We start from the raw sequence: 6533 nt of genomic DNA, 5'->3' as shown, positions 1-6533 counted from the left end.
TATCGGATTTTATTTATTAAAATAAAGGTACGTTTTCATTGATAACGTTTGTTAGTATTCAATCTTCATTGACTCTTATATTTCAAAATGCCGAATAGGTGCAATATTGTGAACTGTAATGGCAACTATAATGACAGAAACAGGTGTAGGGTGTTCAGACTACCAAAAGACGAAAGTGAAAGACAAAGTTGGATTAATGTGCTTCCCCCTCGTGAAAACTATGTAATAAATCCAGAAAGGTTTTTTATTGGTGAAAGACATTGGGTTGCAGATGTCCAAATGATTAAAATACCAGGAGGCCTGACTGTACCTGCATGTCCACCGACTATTTTCAACGGTGTACCGACTTCATGTTTGCCGACACGAAAGCCAGCCCCTCGTCAACCTCAACCAGAAGACAGACAACTGGAATACTTGAAGAAAAAGGATAAGATCGCTTCCTTCAATGATTTTTCTCCAGAGAAAGAATTACGAAGAAAATATGATAATATAATAATGTCAAAATTTGAGGATAAATTTGTTTTTGTTTTTATGACTAAAGATTACTCTGAGAGTAGTATGTCACTTCTTGTTTACAATAAACCAACATTATGTTCACCGCTGACACTTTCAGCTTACAAGAAGGGAATAAATGTGCCTTTGAGCAAAATATTGAACCCGAACAATGGACTAACCTATTATTAACAATTTTATGAGTCTGTAAACGCTGTTTTAAATTATGATATTCATTGTAATCATGGAATAGAAAAGGCAATCGAGATTCTACTCCAAACAAAGCAACAGACGGATGATAGCTATGACCACTTGCGGGAATTCTTGGTGCTACCCAGCAAGCGAAAACTTCAGAGTATCGTGTCTGGAACGAACATGAACTTGATAACATTTCACAAGACAAGTGATCAACAGAAGAATGTGTTTCTCATAATCGATGAGGTTAAAATTCGTCCAACTGTTGCCTATTCTGGTGGTGTTTTGAATGGAATATCAAGAAATAATCCTGAGTCTAAGCTCATCAATGTTGTGCGTGATGATGAAATGTATGTACGGAGGACCAAGCCTCATGATATCTGTAACCCTGTCCATAAACTAACATCATCCTATCAATTTGATGTTGTTAAAGAAGCGGCTGCTGTTGTCGAAAGATCTGGTGGGATTGTTTTGGGATCCATAACAGACAACCATAAAATAAACCAACAGTATTACAAATTGTTTGATAAATCCATGACCATCAAGCGATTCACCCATTAGATGTTCAACGACCATTCAAGTCCTTGCCCCGAGTAAATAATTTGAAGACGGAGGTACAATTATAATGAATACTCAAAGAATATCTTAGGTTTTTTTGTTTGTTTTTTGTCATGATCAGCTTATCTACTTGATACAATATAGATCGTTCGAAATTGACGTCACGCAGGTCTTTGTTATTGTTTTTACCATCCGCGTTTATGAGTAATGCTCACTGAACTGTATTTACTTGACTATAAACGTTCATGGATACACACAGTTTTGTGTGTTGGTCCGTTATACTTCCGGGTGGCAATGTTATGAGCTTCTTGGCCAAGCGCATACTATCTAAAAAGAATTGAAAGTATAATACAATCGTTGCCATTTATAAAGACCCAAACAAAGACAAAATATTTATTTTTTTGAAATTTCAGTGGGTTTTTTGAATGGTTGGCGACTTTTTATATGGTGCTGATATGACCTTATTGTATCGTAAGAGCCGTATACCCTTTTTTTTTAAATCAACACAAACAACAGTGTCTAGAGGACTTGTTACTCACTTCCAAAGAGTTTTGAACAGGAAGAAAGGATGTCGTGACGTCACAACATGCTTCCCATAAAAAAAAAAATTCTACACGGAATTCGTAACTCAGTGGTGTGGCATATTGTTTTAATTAAATGTGTCATTTTGTGATTATTGTTCACTCTAAGAATCACCGAGCCCCCAAAAAATTGAGTGTATACATGTGTATTCTCCTCTCAATAGTATTCACTGTGTTAGATATCACGAGGGGACATAATCTGTGGCAACGCATTTACCTAATTCTTAATCTGAAATGTGATTGGTTGGTGTATTCTTTTGTGCAGACCTGCCAAATTGAAAATTGAAATTTAGTCATTTTTATGTCAATTTTTAGTAATATAACAAGGAAATAAGTATAGTAGTAGTAGTAGTAGTAGTAGTAGTAGTAGTAGTAGTAGTGTAGTAGTAGTTAATTGTAGTAGTATAGTAGTAGTGTAGTAGTAGTAGTAGTAGTAGTAGTAGTAGTAGATAGTAGTAGTAGTAGTAGTAGTAGTAGTAGTAGTAGTAGAGTTGTAGTAGTAGTTAGTAGTAGTAGTAGTAGTAGTCGTATTAATCATTATAGTCATCATTATTTAAGTAATAATGGGAATTAAAAATTGGTAATTTTCCATAAAATTTTGTATTTGGCCATGAAATTTTCCAAAATTCTTAAAATTACGAAAAATTCGTAATATTTGGCAGGTATGTTTTGTGTGCTGACGCGTCTCCTTCATGAACTCATTTTTTTTTGTTTTTTGTAATGGGTCATTATACACAGCGACGAGCATCAAAATAAAGTGAACAGTGATATGTATTCGACAGTCAAATCATTTGTTTCATTGTGGACTGTTAATGACAACACAAGTTTTACTTTCTTTTTATGATCATCGTTATATTTAGGGAAGTGTCAGGATTGTTGTTTTAAAATGAGTTTTATATAGCGCAATATCCACTAAATGTGCTCTAAGCGCTTTACAAGGGGTCCCTGGTCAACAGCAACATTTAATATGTAGGACGGGACATACCGCCTGTCAGGCGATATTACAATTTTTCGGACAAAGACAACGCTGTGAACGGCCAGGTACTCATTTTACACCTGAGTACGGTGAGAGAATGTGAGTAAAGAGCCTTTTCCAAGGACTCAACTATGCGCCGAGCGCGAGGCTCGAACCCAGGACCTTCCGAAAGCGAGTGTCATACCACTAGACCACATAGCCGCTTAAGCCCACGAAAAAGATTACGAGCCATGTACGGTTTTTGAAGTGTTTCAACGATTTTACTTTTAGATTAGATATGAGATATGCAGATGAAATGGCAATAGATAGTATGCAGATGACGTCACTCAGGTCTTTGTTATTGTTTTTTGTCATCCGCGTTTATGAGTAATGCTCACTGAACTGTATTAACCGGACTATAAAGTACATGGATACACACAGTTTTGTGTGTTGGTCCGTTATACTTCCGGATGGCAATGTTATGAGCTTCTCAGCCAAGCGAATACTATCTATAGACAGGTTGATAACCACGTCTCTCGGACAATCGCCATAATGTAAACAAAGCAGTGATTGGTAGACACAGCAAACTACACAGATTTTACTATCGATGTGTTTTAGTAAAATACCCACTGATCTACCGATTGATCAATAGCACTGACACAGAAAACTATGTGTAAATTTAAACGTTCATAATCTGATCGAGAAAATCGTGTGATAACTAGTAACGCATTTGGCGGTATAAAAACAATAACAATGATCGAGAGGGGTCGAATTCATTCACGTTACTGTTTATAAACAACCAACTATGTTTGTCCGACCACGTGTGAGGGTGTATCAAAAATTCCATGTTTTGATTGGTCAAAAATCTACTGGTTAATTGGTCTAGATAAATATACACAGGAAAAGTCAGTGCTCAGATAATAAGTGTGTTCCGTGATAAGGAACATTCAATACCATTCAAAGAACTTTTCAAATCAAGGGACACAACTATTGCAACTTGAAAATATTTGATTACAATATACTAGGTAGACTCCCTTCTTAAGTCCTCTTTTACGACCATTAAAGGAGCGGTGCAAGAGCACAAGGAATTGGATTCATTAGTCTGGTGTCACGTCGCCCAGCAACGGCGGCCATCGTGGTTCTAAACAAAGAAAATCGGTACTTTTTATTCTTCATGCTGGCTAGAACTTTTCATATGTCTTGTGATCAGAATGTGTAAAAGTCAAAACATTATCAGATTTATAACGTTTTTTTTTTACTCTGGATACGCTTTTATGCTCGTCGGAGAAATATTTCATAAGGGCGTCCGCCATTGTTCCGATAATTTAGAGCCAGTTACTAAGTTATCATGCGTCATTACGAGGGAAGTGACGTTACGACTATTGAAGCGTATTAATGTCTGATGATAATTTATTGACAATCGAAGAAACAATGCATAGCGATCAGAGGCGGATAAGTCCACAGATAAATGAGAGGGATAAGTCGACCTGAATATCGGTACATTTAACAGGAAATGAAAAAGCGAATGATAAATATAAATTAAGTAAAATGATAATAATGATTATTATTATTATTATTATTATTATTATTATTATTATTATTATTATTATATTATTATTATTATTATTATTATTATTATTATTATTATTTTTATTATTATTATTATCATTATTATTATTATTATTTTTATTATTATTATTATTATTATTATTATTATATTATTATTATTATTATTATTATTATTATTATTATCATTATTATTTTTATTATTATTATTATTATCATTATCATTATATTATTATTATTATTATTATTATTATTATATATTATTATTATTATTATTATTATATACACAAACATACACGCAAGTACATTGTTTCTACACATGTATACAAAAGAAATGAGCGTACATACATACATACATGCATGCATACATACATACATACATACATACATACATACATACATACATACATACATACATACAAAATACATACATACATACATACATACATACATACATACAATACATACATAACATACATACATACATACATACATACATAAACATACATACATACATACATACATACATACATACATACATACATACATACATACATACATACATACATACATACATACATACATACATACATACATACATACATACATACATACATACATACATACATACATACATACATAAACATACAACATACATACATACATACATACATACATACATACATACATACATACATACATACATACATGCAGACATACATACAAACCAGCATACCATCGTACATGCATGCCTACATATATACAGACAGACAGAACGATACGATTTCTTTGCTGGGACAGCACCCAAATTGCGAACATAGGAATTAGAAATAGAAACTTTGCAACCTGCTACATCAATTTTATCTATTTTAATACTATTTCTACGAAATTTGTTCTTTATACACAGCACCTCGGTTTTTTCTTCATTCAATTTCAATTTGTTTACATCCATCCAATTTTTTATTTCATTGATACAACCTTCAACCTTCCAGGACACACTAATTTCATCATCCTCAGATAAAGGTATATAAAGCTGTGTGTCATCGGCATGCATATGGAAGTCAACTGAAAAGGAATGAATAATTTTCCCGAGAGGCTGTGTATAAAGAGTAAAAAGTAGAGGTCCAAGGACTTATCCTCCTGAAGTTTTTCGTTTCTAAATTTCAGTCTCGGAAACAGTTTTGATAACTTAAAAGACAAAGTCGCCAATGGGAGCAATCTATATTCATGTTTTCGTCCAACGTATTCATTGATCACATGGTTTGTTGCTGTATAACGATTGGATAAATAGAAACACGCTGCTGTGTTTCTGAAAACTGTAAACATACCCATGAGTCACGCTGAGAAAATGGTCAATTGTCACGTTGGATATTTCTCAAATTGTGAACACTTTTTACTATGTGGGTCATTTTGAGCACACTTTGCAAAGTGACCAATGACCTCGAGCACATGGAAAGCTAATATAGATCATCTCCATTAAACAATCTGACACTTCGTACCTTAGCAAAAATCAAACGACTGATTTTATCCGATATGCTTCCAATATTCCACACACTTTAACAATCACTGATCAAGCATGTCAGATTGATCGATATTAACTCAACCCCACCCCGAGTTGTTCTATTCAATTTTTAAAGAGTAAGTAAGTGCTTCACTTCTATTTTTTTAACTGGTTAGGAATACAAGCAACTTCGCTGTTCGCTATCCTCTCTCAGCATACAACGACCTCCATAAATTTAATGTCAATATATATATATAAAGTGCTATTTAAGCTTATTACAAATCTGGACTAACATTGCTGCTTCTACTGCTTCAACAATTGCTGTTACAACTTACACTGCTGCACCAATAACAACAATTACTACTACTACTACTATACTACTACTACTACTACTACTACTACTACTACTACTACTACTACTACTACTACTACTACTACTACTAACTACTACTACTATACTACTACTACTACTACTACTACTACTAACTACTACTCTACTACTACACTACTACTACTACTACTACTACTACTACTACTACTACTACTACTACTACTACTACTATACTACTACTACTACTACTACTACTCTACTACTAGTATTAATACTCACTACTACTACTACTACTACTACTACTACTACTACTACAACTACTACTACTACTATACTACTACTACTACTACTACT

Source organism: Berghia stephanieae, chromosome 5, assembly GCF_034508935.2.
Source record: "Berghia stephanieae isolate SIO BIC M18660-M18661 chromosome 5, UCSD_Bste_1.3, whole genome shotgun sequence".
In the NCBI taxonomy this organism is placed as follows: domain Eukaryota; kingdom Metazoa; phylum Mollusca; class Gastropoda; order Nudibranchia; family Aeolidiidae; genus Berghia; species Berghia stephanieae.
This window is presented reverse-complemented; position numbering follows the sequence as displayed.